Below are 19,383 nucleotides of genomic sequence, written 5' to 3'. Positions count from 1 at the left end.
TTGCATGTGTCTCCTTTGATTTCTTTGTTATTCGATTTTTTTAGGTGAATGAATTGCATACACAATGAGAATAATATATTTTCTTTTTTTATTTCCTTGACTCTTTTTACTTTATAGTAAAAAATTAATTTGCATATAGACAATTACTTGAGAAGGAAAAATGCACAATATAAAAGCATATAGATATCCACTACTAGTTATCCCAAAAGTACTATTTTTAAGAAATTTACATTGGTAGTATTTCATGCCTTTGCAACTAGTATTATGTATAAGAACAAAACTGAAGTTAATTGTGAATGTTGTCTTTGGTTGAGATTGATATTGCTACCAACCGCTTAATAAAATCTGATGATAATGTGTTGGTTAGTTTAGGTTGCTTAAGTGATTGGACTTTCCAGAAATGAAGTTTAGCTTATACTTATGGGTTATGAGGTATGTGAAATGCTATTTTTCTGCACCTCTTTACTACTAAAAATTTGATTGCATACTTGCAAGAAATGAAATAGCACACTGGATTTGCAAATATGCATTTAGTTATTATATTCATGGATATGTTCCTGATCTTATTTTATATCTTGTTTAGAATACGGTAGAAGCTCCTGGTAATCCAGAGATTTTGCAAAAAAAATTAGCCTTTAATTTACTCAAATAATTTTATATAATTTTTTTTATTTTCTCTATATGATCATCAGTTGTAGTTGGAGTGGTTGATGGCATTGATGTCATCACCTCCTTCTGTCTTTTCCCCTACTGAAAGGAGAAATTATTAGTTCACATGGTGGCATAGTGGGGTTAGGATTGTTTTCTTAGGACTCTTACCCTCGGCTTCAATTATATAAATATCATGCGCCCCTCGTTTTCCTTAATGGGGAAAAGTTCCTCTCATCCCCTTTCCTAATTTTAATTTGCTTCCCTAACTTCATACTCTCTAGTAATAATTTAAGGCCTATATACAAAATCTATATCATGCTATATGCTATATTTAATTTCATACTTATTTTTTAAACTCACGTGTTTCCTAGAAGTAAACTTTAAGTTCTTCTAAAATCGTAGGTCTACCATATGTATGGCAAACCTTGCTGGTATATATTGAATATTGATCAATTAATTATTGTTCTTAAAATAATCACTATATTTTAACTATAGTTTCTTAATAATCTTTAATTTTGCAATACTTTTTTTTTGCAAAAAAGTAATTTTATACTATTAAATATAATTTTATACAATTAATATTTAATAATAACTAATTAATGATTATAAATTATAAAATTGTTGGTTTTTTAGTAATCCGCGTTTTATATATTTTGATGATGACGACACATATGCTATGCACGCGTCTGCAAGCCTTAAAATGCTACTTTGCTCATTAAGTCAATAATATTAATATACTCTCCGCCCAAATATCATAGCTCGGTCAAAGCCTAGCTATACCCAAGTTAGCTATACAAAAATTCTAAGCTATATAATGTCTAGTACACGCGTTGATTATGATGATGATTAACTTCTCTCATTAACTTGGGTGAAACAACTTACTATGTGTAATTATATATACATACTTTTCTTACTGAAATAATTAAACAATTGTCACATGCGAGGGAAATGTAAAAATTAAAGCAGCCAGATAGTGAATGCCTATTTTCGAATATCTTGTAAAAATGTTGTTAAACGTTGAAAAAGCATAACACAGGTAGCACTTGTTATTTTTGTATTCTATGAAAGAATTAGTGATAATAGAAGATCTAATTTCTTTGGTTTCTAGGCTTTTGATAAAGTATTATTAAGTTTTGTGATAATAGAAGATCTGTTGATTTCATATGTGCTACTCCAGCTTCATCAAGATTTGCCAATAATAACAATAATAATGATGCACTAGTTCCAGCAATTAAGAATATCAATAGGCCTAGCATGGTGGTGAATGTGAAGGTCTTGAAGAAGCTATTCTCTGTTAACAACTATCAAAAGAAACCAAGAAGGAGAGTAAGATAATTATCCTTTTCCTATGGTGATTTATGTGGTGATTTATGTCAATCAGGTATAAAATTGATCTTTTATTCAGGTATAAAATTAGAAAGGCTTTTATTAGTCTTTGGTGAGGGGATTAATCCATATCACTAGAAAGCTATGCCTCTTCAAATGAAATGTAAAGATAAAAGAGTATTTGGATATGTAAGTTGGTCGCTTAATCTTAGTTGTTATAGAAGCGTTCTGTGGATTTCAGAGTATGCTAAGCTTTACTTTTAACCATCATGTCTACTCACTGGCATATATCTCCACTGTCCAAGTTCATGAGGTTAAGGATATCATGAAAGACAGGGTAAGAATTATATATTACTGGTTAATTTTAATGTTGATTTGTCAGCAATTGTGTGCCAAGTAAGTGATGATTAGCAAGTAATGTTCTCTCTTGTCATTGTAGTTTTAAACATGACATTGTTTTATAATTCACTATGCTCAAGAAGCGCAAACTGATGGTGATCCTGAACTTCTGGATGATTCTGAATTTTATCAGCAATTACTGAAAGAATGTTTTGAGATAGTTGATCCTAATTCATTTGGTAAAACATTGTGGCTGAAAATCTTCACATATAGCTCTTTTTTCGGCCAGTGTTTTTAATTTCCTAGCGGAATATTATGCCCTTAAACTCTGTTCTTTAATAGTCCATGTCAAATACCTCATTTTCTGTTATTTCACTTTTATAGAGACAGCATTTTATGCGTTGAAGAGAATGCAAAAAAAGAAACAAAAAATTGTTGATCGCTGTGCCTAAAAAAGCCGCAAGATAAGGTATCAAGAGACTGCCAATACTTTTGAGTTTCTTTCCCTAGGTGTTTCTTTCATAATATTAACTGAACAAGCTTTGGAATGATTTGATGTTGAAGGTATAATGCTCATGAAAAGATAGTAAACTTTATGGCCCCTCAACCTATGAATCTTCCTTCTATGGCTCCAAAGTTATTTGAGAATCTGTTCGGATTGAAGACTCAAATATCATCTGCTGCAGCCTCATAATCATGGTTGGCAGACAGAAACATATGTTGTATCAATTTTCCAACACTACCAAAGAAAATTTAATTTCTTGCCCGTGTAGGCCAAAATTTTGCTCTATGTACTCCATAACTATTCAGGATAGATGTGCCTAAGAGATTTTGATTAATTTAAGCTAGCTTATGTTGTTTTCGATGTCCACACATTTAAGAAGGAACAACATTACACAGCCATAGAAATCTACATTTTTGAATAAATATACATTATTGTGTAATTTTAAACAAAAAGTTATTTGTTTAACACGGTAAAAATGACAGTTAAAACTACATTTCTAAATGATAAAAAATATCACTTTCATCCGGTAAAACTGGCGACTTGTAACTACCATTTTAAACAACATGAAATGTCACTTTAATATGATAAAAACGGCGGTTTTAAACACCATTTTAACCAATAAAAATGTCACTGTCAGGGTAAAATTGGCGGTTCAAAATGCCATTTTAACCAACTAAAAATGTTGTTTTAAGCCGGTAAAAACGGCGGTTTCAAGCGCCATTTTAACCAACCAAAAACGCCACTCTGTTAGAGTAAAAATGGTGGTTCATAAACGACATTTTAACCAACCAAAAATGCTGTTTTACCCTGGAAATAACGGCAGTTTGAACCGCCATTTTAACCAACCAAAAAACCGCCATTTTATTTGGAAATAACGGTGGTTCGAACTGCCATTTTAACCTATCCAAAAACCGCCATTTTAACCTAAGAAATTGTGGCGGTTTTCTGAAAACTGCCGTAATAACCAGAATGGCGCCTAGAATTACGTCGCTTCCTAAAATCGTCGTTCTTGGTAATAATGGCAGTTCAAACCGCCGTAAATACCCAAAAAAACCGCCATTCTTGGTACACGTGGATGCCCTTATTTCATCCATCTTCTTTCCATTTCTTCTCTTTTCCTTTCTTCTTCCCTTCTCCTATACCTCATCCAATACTACCATACACCATCAACCATTCGTTAGTTTAGTTAGTTAGCTATTTTGATGGTTTAAATTTTGTTTAATTTTCTATTTTTCATGATAAGTGTTGGATTTTTTATTTTGTTTACTATATATTGCTGCTTATTACTAATTGAATGCTATCTTAGCATAATCATTGTTGTTATTCATTGATTGGATTTCTTTGTTGAGGTTATACTCGGCTTGATAATGTTTGTGAGTACCAAGTGAATGAGAATTTCCTTCAAGCTTGTAAATCTTTTTGAATTGCATGATTTGGCTACCATGTGATTTGAATTCTTTTCTTTGATTAGGCAATTTCTTGATGGATGTTTTGCATTTATCTTAATACATTGTGTTTCATAATCATATGCGTCCATATGTTGTTTTTGGCTTGAATGCTTTCATGCTTCTTTACTGCTTGTTTGGTTGTTTTAACCCACAAGTTTGGAGCATCTCAAGCACGCTAGGATGAGTGACGTGCATGCTTCTTTTGTGACATCGTCTTTCATGCTAGTATGTTGATGGTGTGGAAATTATAATTCCACACCAAAACTCACCGGCAAGTATACCGGGTCGCATCAAGTAGTAAAACTCACTTAGAGTGAGGTCGATCCCACAGGGATTGATGGATCAAGAAACTTTAGTGGGTGATTAGTTTAGTCAAGCTAACATTGGTGAATTGAAGTGAAATTGAAGCAACAGAATGTAAATAGCAGTGAATTTAAATTTGTAGAAAGTAAAGTGGACAGAAGCTTAAAGAGCAAGAAATATAAATTGCCAGAATCTTAAATGACAAGAAATATAAATTGCATCAAATGTAAAGGGGGGCTGGGTACTGGAAACTAAAGAAAGCAATGAAGCAAGCAATCAAAGAGATCTTCAGAACAAGTGACAGGAAATTTAAAGTGTAGGAAAATTAAATTCAGATCACAATAGCTCAAATGTAAAGTGCAGAAGAACAAAAGTGCAGGAAAGTAAATTGGGATCAACGGAAAAGGGAATTGAGGTGCAGGGAAATTTAAATTGCTTAGAATTGTAAATCAAGCTCACAGCAAACTCATGTAAAATTTCAGAAAGCAAAATTGTAGAAGAGAAGATTTAGAAACATGAAATTTCATAAACCAAATTGACAATTGTAGAAAAAGTAAAAGTGTTTCAAAGAGAATTCTCTATTCTACTCTACTCCTAATGCTCTCTAGCAGAGCCAGCCTTTTTTAATGAAATGGAATTGATGCCTTTATATAGGCTTTACAAGATAAAAATAAAATTAAAATTGAAAACAAATTACAATTAAATGAAATTCCTAATCTAACTATTTCTTGTGCCTTTGAGTGATGATAATGGGCTTTGCTTGCTTTTGATTTGAAGAAGAGTGGATCCGGATGGCTTGATTTAAATGGATCAGTGTGCATTTTGTGAAGCTTGGGTCAGGGGCACTTGGTTTAATTCTGGTTGGAGGCATACTTCCAGTAGAGCGCTCAGTTAAGTAAGGTAACTGAGCGCCCAATGCCTTGTCCCAGGCTTATTTTGGCTCGTGCCAAGTCTTGTGTAGCGCTCAGTTGGGTAAGTTAACTTAGAGCCCTTTAGCTTGCATGAGGCTCCAGATTCGAGCCTTGCTGAGTGCATTTTGGCTCACTTCCTTGTACTAGCACTCAGTTAAGTAAGGGAATTAAGCGCCCTTGCCTTCCTTGTGTAGCACTTCTCTTGGCTCCCTAGGTGCAAGGTTCGATCCTTGCTTGCTTCCTTTCTTGCTATTGCACCTTGATTTTCTTCTTGGATGAAGCACGAAAAAGTTAAAAGATTAAACGGAGTGCTCCTTTGTTTCTCCTTGGCTTTGTTGAAGCGCTCAGTTGCAACAAGTAACGTAGCGCTCTTCCTTGCCTAATGAACACTGGCGTTCATTTATGTGAACATTGCTTCCTTGCTAGCGTTCATTCATTACATGTTTTATGCATGCTTTAATTTTAATTATTAATGCCGATTGCATTAGAAATGTTGCTAATGCATTAATGTAAGCTTTCATTGGCCTTAATAATTATGTGCTTCATGCATGCATTATATTACTTAGCATTAATGATTAAATGCATGCATACTTTCATTGGCCATGGCATTTAATGAATAAGCCTAGTATGACTAAGCCAACTTAGCATGCATTCATTTAATTCATTCTCAATTAAATGCATGCCTTAGATATTAATTCATGCATGCATAAGGCATTAGTGCATGCCATGGCTTCATAGTCATGGGTCACGCTTTTAAAAGCGTGGCCTAAAGTTCTAAAGCGTGCTCAAACTTCAAAGTGTGCCCCAAAATTCCTCTTTTCTTCTTTTTAGCTTATTTTGTGCTATTTTGCTTCTTTTTCCACTTATTTCCTAAAAAATTTATAGAATCAAAAGATCAAGAAAATATACTATTTAAGCACAAAAGAATGCAATATTTAAGCAGTAATCATCAATTTCTTGTATGAAAAAGCATAGAAAATCATGACATGATGACATGTCATCACAACACCAAACTTAAACCTTGCTTGTCCCCAAGAAAGAAAAGAATCATGCAATAAAGATTGACAATCCAAGGTAAGAAGAATAGCAACTCAATGTTCATGGTTGGCTAGTTTTCTATGCATGCTACAATCACAAAAGAAATGTAAATGATTGATGCTTCTATCTAGCTCATTTTATGAAATCTTTTCCTTATATTTCTTCCTTGAAACAAGCTTTTGATTTTCTTATTAGCTTCTCCTTTTGAGTACTTTGTCCCATGAGTTGATAACAAAGCTACGACTCTAAATGCTTTGTTTTTAAGTATTACCACTTGATACATAAGCACCACAAGCATTTAATTAGAGGTTCTTTTTAGCTAATTTGTTTCTTTTCTTTACTCTCTAATCATTGATGCTCAGAACCTTGAGCTTTGAGGGACTACTTTTGCACTTGAGCCTAGCCTTGACTCTAAGTGTTTTGTTTTCAAGCTTTTTGCCTGATACATAAACACCACAAGTACTTAACAACTTAATTGTCATTGGTACTCAGAGCCTTCAGCTTTCTCATTCTTTCCCTTTTTCTTTCTTGCCTTAATTTGCAATTGCTTCTTTCAAGGTTTTCATGATTTCCAAAGATTTCACAAAATGTCCTAGATGAAAACTTCAATTAAATAAAATCTAATGCAATTGAGCAACAACTAACCATACTAGCCATCCAATACTTGTATGCACATACTAAGTTCTTCTTTAATTCCTTGTTTGTTTATGATCATGATACTTTACTGCTTTGAACTCACAATGTAACGACCCAATTTTTAGTACGCCTAGGACATACCAGAAACTGAGTGCTTCCAATTTGTCATCCTATATATTATCTATTATTTATTATATGAGCCTGATTCGTTGTTAAAAGCGTAGTTAGTTTGTGAGGTACTTTTTTTTTGAAAATGTTTGAATTAATAAACAGAATCATTCATAATTAGTTCAGAACTGATAACAGATAAAACGGTTATAAACAACAACACATAAATTTATCACAGGTAGTCAACAACATTCAGTGATTCAGGCTTTATTAGAGTATAGACTTTTAGTTAGAACACCCCTAGATATAGCTAGATAATAACTATATACATACATATATATATATATATATATATATATATATATATATATATATATATATATATATATATATATATATATACAACATCCTAGGCCCTGACCTGTTCAAGAAGTCCCTAAGCTGGCGCCCAGGCTAGCCTAGACTCTATACTCACCTAGTCCCTCTAAACTACTAAACTGAGGGAAAGTACGTTCTAAGTCTTCACAACTCAAGTCAAGTGGAACGTCATCAAAAGATAGAACATCATCTGCTATTCCTCTGCATGATCAGACGTTGCCATATGACGTCTCTCTGGTACCTCATGAAGTAGCCACAGAATAGGAATCTCGTACACAGGATTTAGGTTAAAGTGCGCATACGAAGGGGTGCAGACGTTGGCTGGTCTCACAGTATTTACATATAATCAGAGAACGATATTCATGCTAGACTCAGAAGACTATCTAGAGCAGAATCCTCTTCTTGCGAACGGTCATCAGCGAACTATGGTAAGGTACTCTTACTTCCATCTGAAGGGGGAAGGGAGATAGAAGGGGTAAGAACTGGGGAGTTCTTAGTAGGGTCGGGGTTATTAGTTACGTTCATTAATTCTATGTTGTTTAGCAGACTATTAGCAGAATACAAGAAAGTAGTAATTAGAAAACACAGATAAGTAGAGAAGATAGAGAAAACAGATAGCAGAACACAAACAGAAGAATACAAGAAAATATCACAAGCGCAGAGAATGGAATACAAACAAGGAAAGCATACATTCATACCACAAACATAACAAAGGAAATGTGCAACCAAGTATGATGCATGTCTAGCCCTAGTGCAGGTAATGAGCTCATCTGTCGGTTACTAACCCGCTCCCGACGTTATCCAGCAACCTCTGTCTGGATAAGGCTTTCCTATTGGCTATACCCCTGTGTACAGGAAATAACCCCTCTGCCACCACAGAGTCCACTGCACGCAGGAAATAACACATCTGCCACTGCAGGGATGTACGCCGACACACTTTCTGTATACAGGAAATAACCCCTCTGCCACTACAGAAATGGAACAGGTGGTCACGGTACTTCTGTAGCAGGAAATAACCCCTCTGCCTTACAGAAATAAAATATGGATTTATACCGTAGGAAAGCATTCTCAGTGATCACACCATTATCTATCTGACTGCCTCACTGCAGCAGATGATCATACAAGTATATCTGGAGTTGCCTTAACGCAACAAATGAATAAACACATCTCTTGGGTTGCCTCGAGCAACAAATAAATATCTCTTGGGTTGCCTCAAGCAACAAATCATCACATAATCATTCTCATTATTCATCATCATTCTCACATTCTTATGCAGTACCTCTTTCTTTCTCTGTTCAATCATACTGTACAAACTTTACATCTTTCACTTTTACAACATCTTAATTCAAACCATTTCTCTTTATCACATTACTCTTTTCTCTTTGTCTTTTTACTTTGCTCTGATTACTCTTTTCTCTGTATCCCTTTATTCTGCTCTGGTTACTCTGTTCTCTGTGTTTCTTTTCTCTGCTCTGATTTCTCTGTTTAATGTATGTATTTAAAGCTTATGTAAATTTCGGTATAAATAGTTAGTCTGTCCCAAGTATAGGTTCATTAAGTCTATATTGAAACAGTTTAACTTTTCATATAATACCTAACCCTATTCGCAATTCCAGGACTAACTATGTTGCCCTAGTTTGTTCACTAGTCTCTGTCTGTTTTTCTGTCATTAAAACTTTACAGACTTTTTCTTCGATTTTTATCTTTTCTTCAACTTTTTATCTTTTATTTATATTTGCCTCACTAATATGTTTTCACCACTCCCTAAGTGTTTTATGAAAGTAATTATGAGATTCTATGCTTAAAGTTGTCTTTCTAAAGCTTTTACAGAAAACTGCCTTTTCCGTATTATTTTATTATTTTTATTAAAATATTATTTTTAATTAAATATTATTATTTAATATTTTATTATTTTTTATTACTTTATCATTAAATTTTCTAAAATTTACTTACTTTTACTTTTAACCTTTAAAATTCACTTTGTACCACCCGTAACTTTTAATATTTCTACTTTTATCACCCTAACTTTCAGAAATTACAAAATAACCCCCCAAACACCAAATTAATTACTTCCTTGCCCTTTTATGAATAAAAAAGATGTTCTTCATTGTTCTTCACCACACTCAAAGTGTTCTTCATGTTCTTCATAAATTCTTCAGATTCTTTCTCTGTTTTTACCCGTTTTTCAGTCTTTTCAGCAACCGATTTTTACTATAATTCATAATAAATTAGCAGCCACTAAAACCCCATATTTTCTACATGATTTCAACACAAATTGAACCTCAATTTAAGCTTAGGATTTCGTTTTTCCAGCTGCCCCAAGAACATGAACTTTAGAGCTTGAATTTCATCAAATTTCATCAAAATTTCACCAAATTTTCACCAAGAATCAATCATATAAGCAACCAATTTTTAGCACAGCCAATTTATACAACATTCACACAACTCAAACACAAATAATCAAGATTAATTTCGTGACACCCTACCTGGTTTTGCTGCTCCTAATTCGGTTAAACTTTCAGGTGGTCCTTAAGCACTTTTTCCTCCTAAATCACATCAAGAACAACTTTAAATCCAAAAACTCTCAACTGACCAAATCTCACTCAGTATGTTAGGAAGAGATATCTCACCTTAGACTTCCTGGAAATTCACGTTTCTTGGCCCTCAAGTCAAGTTAAGCATGATTCCTAAGGAAGAACATCAAGAAAACACATGTTTTGCATGGTTTTCCTTGAAAACCGAATTGAAATGGGAGGGAGACAGCCATCTCACCTTATTTCCATCCTTGATAAGTAACATGGTTATGTAGAGGAAGAAGAGAGGATCATTTTGGTGAAATCGGAGTTTTGATTTGAGTTTTCTCTGGTGTACAACTACTAAAACTAGGTGTATCGGAACACTCGTAAAAACATCTCTAAAAATTATTTTCTGAGCTACTAGCATAAATGACACTAGTAACATATTTATTATGAGAATAGTACATGTATAATGAGGCCTTAGCATTGCTAAATTCATCAGAGAGTGTTGGTGCTAAGCTGCACCAGTAAATCGTAAACCCGGTTAAACTGATTTTCTGTTTTTAACTAAAACTGACCAGGTAACCTTATAATATTATTCAAGAAGCTTCTAATACTAATATAATGATAATATCATCCTATTATCTCTCTTCTCTCATAAATCGAGTCCGGTTCGTCAAACTGAGACTATTTACAAAAAACCAAATCAAAACTTCTAACCGATACGGTTCAAAAACCAGGTTCTTCGTGACCGCATTATCGAGCTTGTCTCGGAAAAGGTTCTAACTTAAATATGACATAATGACAATGAGGATTGAGATACTTGATGATATATCAAAGGTTTTCCCTTTACTGATCTTCCGGAGAAATCCGTACTTTCAGAAAAGATTTCGCGTTCTCGAAAACCGGGGTTGTTACACACAAAACTCAAGTTGGTAGTCATAACGTCACAGTAGCATGTTACAAATCAAGATTCAGGCTATGCTTATTCATACCACACATATATATAGAGAAGATGAAGACACTCATGCAATTTAAAGTGCTAGAAACAAATGAGAGGAAAAGGAACTTTACAACCTTGTAATTCATCTTCTCTACTGTTATCCTTTTCCTTCAATTCTTTCCTTTCCCTTGCCAAACTCAGAATGCTTTCTCATCCTCAAGCAACAATTAGAACAATAGCTATGGGGCCAAGATGGATCATGAATGTCTTACACAATGAAATGTTAGTAGTACGTGTGTTTTAAGCAAGCAAAATTAAAGATAACAATCAAGGCACAAGAGACAGAGACATTATGATTGCAAACATAGAGGGTGTGCATGATACATTACATAAAGAAAATAAGTGGCACACCAAACTTAGTTTGATACTTCCACTTGGAATTGATGCAAGTATCTAGTAAGGATTGGAACCAAATTTTGTTGCATAGCAACACCAAACTTAGAATGCAACCATATGTCAATTTATTTAAACTAAACAGATGAAATTGTTATATGTTAAGTACAATCACCAAGGCAAGAATATGTCATGAATAAGGATCTCTTGGTGATGTATTAACAAAAATAGTTAATAAAGGAAAGCATTAAAAACATGGAAATGACTAACATAAAGAGAAAACTAAAATTGTCTAACTAAAAGAAAAATAAAACTGCAAACGGCATTATGATTATGCAGACAAGTGGTGTTGCTGAATGAATTGCATAGAAAATAAGTGGCACACTAAACTTAGAATCTTAGTGTGACACTCTCAATTAGAATTGATGTAATCATCCAGAGGGATTGAAAACAAAGTGTTGTATGGCAACACCAAACTTAGAATGTAATCATATGCCAATTTATTGAAATTTAAACAAAGCAGAGAAAGAAAGTAAACAAAGCAAAGAAAAGAAATGTTACCTACGGTTGACATGTTCTTTACTTTCTTCCTCTTCTTCTAGTTTGTTAAGAAGCATGACCTCAAGGAGGGAGAAGATTCAACTATTGTCCCTTGTCTTAGCCTCTCCTCAGCAAGCTTCCTTTTGTAAATGGCTTGATTGAGCTTGCTTGCTGGATTAGGGATAGGATTGGTGCTCTTGTTGGTTGCCTTCACTTCTTTGGATTCAAGACTTGGTTGTTGTGTGATTATTGGAGTTTTATCTTCATCCAGAGCCTTATGAATTGGTGGTTCCATGAGCTCTTCCTCTATGCACTTCTCTGCTTCAATTGAGTGTGACTTCTCTTGAGTGTCTTTCTCACTTTCTTGCTCCTTCACTCCTTCTTTTGCACTCAACATTTGACTTAATAGCTCTTTCATGGAGGAGGTTTGTTATTTTTCCCAAGATTTCTTCATCTCCTCTTCATATTTTTCAATCATAGATCAAGTGTTGAGAGTTTTTTGTTTAAGAAAGTTTGTGAGGGTTGTGAGCTTTCATGTTCTCTTGTCATCTCAAGTGCAGTTTCAGGTTCAAATACCTCCACCATCTCATTCTTCACTGAAAATTTGCTTGACACAGGGGCCTCTTCTTTTTTCTCTTCCACTTCCTCTTTCACACTTAACATTTGGTTTATGAGCACTTCCATGTTTTTGAAAGAGTTCTCTTGGTCATTCCAGGATCTCTGTGCTTCCCTTTCATATCTTTCAAACATTGTTTCAAGCCTTGAGAGGCTTTGGTTCATGGAAGTTTGTGTGGACTTTGAGTTTTGGAACGGATTTTGTGTCCAGGGATAGTTAAGTGATGAAGAATTTTCAGATGAAAAACTGGGAGGTGAGGTTTGACAGCTTTCCATGAATGAATTGAAGGTTTGCTCAAGTAATGATAGCTCTTGATAAGTGCAGTATGAATTGTCAAATGCTTTCTGATTTTGATTCTCCCAAGCACAACTTGAAGAATTGTTGAATTCATCACAGTATGAATCATTTTGTGGCAATGGGGAACAATTTTCCATGTATGCATTGACAGCACAATCAAATGATGATGTTCCTTGATGAACAGAAGATGAAACATTGAAATTCCCTTTCCAACCACAATTTATGTCAGTATCATAGCAATGTGGGTCACTTTGTGGCTCTGGGAAATAGTTCATTTCACTTGATTGTTCATACTCTTGTTGATATGCCCAGCTACCATGAGGATAATGACATAAATCATTTTATGGTTCTGGACAATATCTCATGTGATTTGCTTGATCATTTGTCATTTCTTGGTAATACTCCCAGCCACCATTAGAATAATGACTTGCATCATTTTGCGGTGGAGTGAAATATCCCATATGATTCTCTTGCTCATCTTGTGTCTCTGAAGCAAATTTCCATGGATTGGAGTGCTCAGAATTTGTATTTTCGTGGTGATATTCCCAGCCACCATTAGAGATTGGTGATGGTGGATAATATCCCTTGAAATTTGTTTGATCACAAGATGAATTGAACTCCATTTGAATTTTGGAAAACACTAACACCAAGAAAATTAAAATTCATGTCTCAGATGAGGTTTGCTTAGTGAGGCAAAAACACAAACACCTTGGTTTCAACAGAAAACAAAAAGAAAATTCTTAATCTAGACTTCTCACCCACTTAAACATTGTTGATCTAAATCAATCTCCGGCAACGGCACCAAAAACATGATGGGTTGAAATCGGATTCCAACACCTAAACTCACCGGCAAGTATACCAGGTCGCATCAAGTAGTAAAACTCACTTAGAGTGAGGTCGATCCCATAGGGATTGATGGATCAAGCAACTTTAGTGGGTGATTAGTTTAGTCAAGCTAACATTGGTGAATTGAAGTGAAATTGAACCAACATAATGTAAATAGCAGTGAATTTAAATTTGTAGAAAGTAAAGTGGACAGAAGCTTAAAGAGCAAGAAATGTAAATTGCCAGAATCTTAAATGACAAGAAATATAAATTGCATCAAATGTAAAGGGGGGCTGGGTGCTGGAAATTAAAGAAAGCAATGAAGCAAGCAATCAAAGAGATCATGAGAACAAGTGACAGGAAATTTAAAGTAAAGGAAAATTAAATTTAGATCACAGTAGCTCAAATGTAAAGTGCAGAAGAACAAAAGTGCAGGAAAGTAAATTGGGATCAACGGAAAAGGGAATTGAGGTGCAGGAAAATTTAAATTACTTAGAATTGTAAATCAAGCTCACAGCAAACTCATGTAAAATTTCCGAAAGCAAAATTGTAGAAGAGAAGATTTAGAAACATGAAATTTCATAAACCAAATTGACAATTGCAGAAAAAGTAAAAGAGTTTCAAAGAGAATTCTCTATTCTACTCTACTCCTAATGCTCTCTAGCAGAGCCAGCCTTTTTTAATGAAATGGAATTGATGCCTTTATATAGGATTTACAAGATAAAAATGAAATTAAAATTGAAAACAAATTACAATTAAATGAAATTCCTAATCTAACTATATCTTGTGCCTTTGAGTGATGATAATGGGCTTTGCTTGCTTTTGATTTGAAGAAGAGTGGATTCGGATGGCTTGATTTAAATGGATCAGTGTGCATTTTGTGAAGCTTGGGTCAGGGGCACTTGGTTTAATTTTGGTTGGAGGCATGCTTCCAGTGGAGTGCTCAGTTAAGTAAGGTAACTGAGCGCCCAATGCCTTGTCCTAGGCTTATTTTGGCTCGTGCCAAGTCTTGTGTAGTGCTCAGTTGGGTAAGTTAACTTAGTGCCCTTTAGCTTGCATGAGGCTCCAGATTCGAGCCTTGCTGAGTGCATTTTGGCTCACTTCCTTGTACTAGCACTCAGTTAAGTAAGGGAACTGAGCGCCCTTGCCTTTCTTGTGTAGCGCTTCTCTTGGCTCCCTAGGTGCAAGGTTCGATCCTTGCTTGCTTCCTTTCTTGCTATTGCACCTTGATTTTCTTCTTAGATGAAGCACGAAAAAGTTAAAAGATTAAACGGAGCGCTCCTTTGTTTCTCCTTGGCTTTGTTGAAGCGCTCAGTTGCAACAAGTAACGTAGCGCTCTTCCTTGCCTAATGAATGCCGGCGTTCATTTATGTGAACATTGCTTCCTTGCTAGCGTTCATTCATTACATGTTTTATGCATGCTTGCATTTTAATTGTTAATGCCGATTGCATTAGAAATGTTGCTAATGCATTAACGTAAGCTTTCATTGACCTTAATAATTATGTGCTTCATGCATGCATTATATTACTTAGCAGTAATGATTAAATGCATGCATACTTTCATTGGCCGTGGCATTTAATGAATAAGCCTAGTATGACTAAGCCAAATTAGCATGCATTCATTTAATTCATTCTCAATTAAATGCATGCCTTAGATATTAATTCATGCATGCATAAGGCATAGTGCATTCCATGGCTTCATAGTCATGGGTCACACTTTTAAAAGCGTGGCCTAAAGTTTTAAAGCGTGCTCAAACTTCAAAGTGTGTCCCAAAATTCCTCTTTTCTTCTTTTTAGCTTATTTTGTGCTATTTTGCTTCTTTTTCCACTTATTTCCTACAAAATTTATAGAATCAAAAGACCAAGGAAATATACCATTTAAGCACAAAAGAATGCAATATTTAAGCACTAATCATCAATTCCTTGTATGAAAAAGCATAGAAAATCATGACATGGTGACATGTCATCATGTGTGTTCTAAATCGCGCGCAATTTAGAAGTCACACACCTATTTTTCATTAGTGTCACACTAATTCAACCACTTCATTCTAGTGATTATTACCTCATTCCAACAATGTATGCTTCCTTGCTTTTGCATTTACTTTTCTCATTATCCTATTTTCTATTTTCAGGATGAGTCACCACAAGCAAAAAAAAAAAAACGGAAGCGGATGAAAGAACACGCAGCAACCGGTTGATCTACCAGCTGAAGATAGCAACTCGGAAGTTGCCACAGCCCCTTGCTCGTCTTTGGATGCACCGAGGACGGTGCAAACTTTTAAGTGTGGGGAGGTCGTGCGATCAGTCGGCGTTTTGGGTGACAAGTTTCTAATCCCAACACTTTTGCATTTCATTCGTAGGTCTTTTAGGATTTTTGTTGCATTTCCTATTTTGCATACACATAATAAGCTTAGTCAAAATAATGAAAATTTTCAAGATTTCTATCTATAGATCACCCTACCAACTTGAAAATTTTTTGTTGAACTTGCTTGAATTATATATTATGGAGCAGGTTTTGAGCTAAGAACACACAAGCTTGTGAGTTTTGAGCCTAATTGTCTGGTTACATCTTATAACCACTTATTTTCCTTCTTGTGTGCATTGTTCTCTATCTATGATTGTAATCTTTGATTTGTTTAATTCTATATGTCCATTATTCCTTGTATTCATGCACTTATATGATTAAGGCCATTGTTTCATTAGCTCACTCACCCAAATAGCCCTACCATTTATCAACCTTTGTTAGCCAACTTTGAGCCTACGATTAACCCACTTTGTTCTTAATTTTAGCATATTACAAGCCTTGAACCGAAAACCAATAAATGTCCTTAATTTGGATCTTTGATTAGCTTAGGCTAGTGTGTGTGTGTGTCATTCAAGTGTGGGAAACTAGGGACATTGGTTGAGAGAAAAGGGTGTTTTTGTTTTGTAATTCTATATTTGGGAATTGGGTACATACTCATGTGTTAATTAAATGTAAAACCATATGCATTGATGCTCTTATATATATCTTAGTTTGAAAAGAAAAAGAAAATAAAAAGAGAAAAATGAATGATAAAGAAAAAAAAGAAAAATAAAAAAAAGAAAGAAATAAAAAGGGGACAAAATGCCCCAAAGTAAAGTTCCATAAAGATCAATGCATATGTGTTGTGAAATGAAAAGGAAATGCATGAGTATGTGAAAAAGTGAAAAATGGGTAATTAGGTTAGCTTTGAAATTGTATAGGATGTCATAGGTTAGGTGGGAAGTCTAAGCTTATCAAGGATTCAAATTTTAAGTCCACTTGACCAAATATGCATCCTACCTTGACCCTAGCCCCATTACAACCTATGAAAAGACTTCATGATATTTGTATGCATGCATGAAATAATTGTTGATTGTTAGAAGAAAAATAAATTTGGAAAGCATGATTAGAGGAGAATTGAGTGGATCGACCCTATGCACTTGAGCGAATAGAGCGTATACACATCCGGTGAGGGTTCGATTGCTCAATTATATGTTTTCACCTATGATCATCACTTCTCTTGCAAGTTTATAAAAATATTTAATAACTCAATTCAATTGTGGATTAGATTTGCTATTGCCTTAGCCCTTGTGCCAATATATGTAATCTTGGGAATTGATTTATTTTGACCAAGTAATTGCATTCATATAGATAGTTGCATTTAGATAGGATGCATTTAGTTAGTTGTTACATTATATAAATGTTGATACCCTTTGTTTCCTTCTTGATTTAGCATGAGGACATGCTATGGTTTAAGTGTGGGGAGGTTGATAAACCCCATTTCTAGGGTTTATCTTGTGCTTAATTTAGGGGATTTTATGACCTTCAACCCACATTTATTCAATGAAATAGTAGGGTATCATGATTGTCTCCAAATTTGTGCTTAGGTGTGAAAACATGCTTCTTAGGCCCTTAATTGCTAATTTTGATTCCACTAGATGCCTTGATATATTTGTTAGTGAATTCAGATTGGAAAGGCTAGGAATGGATCAAAGGAGTGGAGAGGAAAAGCATGCAAGTGGAGAACTCATGAAGAAATAAGGATTTGGGATGCTGAGATCGATGCGCACGCGCAGCAGACGCGCACGCGTGAAAAGTGACGTCGCAAGGCGACGCGTACGCGCACATGACGCGTACGCGCACATGATGATTTCTGGGCTTCCCAGGCCCAAATCCAACTCATCTCTAATGATATTTAACCCAAGGATTGAAGGGAAATCAACACATTTTTAGACATTACACATTAGGATCTAGTTACCAATTAGTTTAGTTTAGTTTTGGAGGAAAAGTTAGTTTCTAAAGATAGAAGCTCTCTCTTCTCTCTAGAATTAGGATTAGGTTAGAGGTAGATTCGGATTTCTTAGATCTAGGTTAATTTCATGCTTTGATTCACTTTTCCTTTTGTAATTCTTGTTCTTCTACATCTCCTCTCTCTAGTTTAGCATTTAATTCTTGTAATTCTCTACTTTTATGTTGATGCACTTTTGTTTCCTCTATTTTTCTTTTAATGCAATTTATGATTCATGTTCCTTTATTGTTGAACTGCTTTGTTGTTGATTAATTCCTTTCAATTAGTAGTTTTAGATTTATAATTCTTGCAATTTGATTTTTACTTTCCTTTTATGCCTTCCAAGTGTTTGACAAAATGTTTGGTTGGATTATAGAGTAGGTTTTTCCCCTCTTGGCCTAGGTAGAGTAATTAGTGACTCTTGAGTTATCAAACTCCTTTGTTGATTGATAATTGGAAGTTTCTAATTAACTTGAATGCCATTAAAGCTAGTCTTTCATCATGATTAGGCTAGGACTTGTAGAACCAAGTTAATTCATCCACTTAACTTTCCTTCATAGTTAGAGGTTAACTAAGTGGGAGCAATGGACAATTGTTGTCACAATTGAGGAGGATAATGAGGATAGGACTTCTAGTTCTCACACCTTGCCAAGAGCTTTGTCAGATGTTAGTTTATTTTCTTTGCCATTTATATTTCTTGTCTATTACCTCAAAAACCCCAAACATACTTCATAACCAATAACAAGAACACTTTTTTGCAATTCCTAGGGAGAATGACCCGAGGTTTAAATACTTCGGTTATTAGATTTATTAGGGGTTTGTACTTGTGACAAACAAATTTTTGCATGAAATGATTATTGTTGGTTTAGAAACTATACTTGCAATGCGATTTCATTAGTGAAATTCTATACCATCAATTTTCCATTCATCAGGAGGCCATAGGGTAGGTCATGCCGTGACTTTGCGAGAATATTGATAGAGAGTTTACAAATCAATATCCACCAAACTACTGGCAAGTGCACCAGATCGCATCAAGTAATACCACGGTTAGTGGGTTATCGTTCCCACGAGGATTAAGGAACTAAGCAAGCAATGATTGATTGAGTACTCTAGTTAGACAATTCATAATTTGATAATGAACAATTGATAATAGAAACATGAAATTTAAATGACGTGAGCAAGATGTAAATGAAAGCAATTAATGACTTGAATATAAAGAACGAAAATGTAAATGACTGAAAATTTAATTGCATGAATGTAAATACTGGGAATGTAAATTACAAAAATAGTAAATTGTAAGATTGTAAATAAAGCAACG

The 19,383-nt window shown here is 34.6% G+C and overlaps 1 long non-coding RNA gene across 1 annotated transcript; it reads left to right on the top strand.

Annotated features, from left to right (window-relative positions):
• Positions 1–2,649: 2,649 nt before the first annotated feature.
• Positions 2,650–3,181, top strand: LOC140181962 (uncharacterized). The gene is made up of 2 exons (XR_011877669.1): positions 2,650–2,785; positions 2,881–3,181. It is a non-coding gene; the product is annotated as an uncharacterized lncRNA (long non-coding RNA).
• Positions 3,182–19,383: the final 16,202 nt, after the last annotated feature.

This window comes from Arachis hypogaea, chromosome 19, assembly GCF_003086295.3.
Source record: "Arachis hypogaea cultivar Tifrunner chromosome 19, arahy.Tifrunner.gnm2.J5K5, whole genome shotgun sequence".
In the NCBI taxonomy this organism is placed as follows: domain Eukaryota; kingdom Viridiplantae; phylum Streptophyta; class Magnoliopsida; order Fabales; family Fabaceae; genus Arachis; species Arachis hypogaea.
Note: the sequence above shows the minus strand (reverse complement) of the source record. Positions and strands in the feature narration are given on the sequence as shown.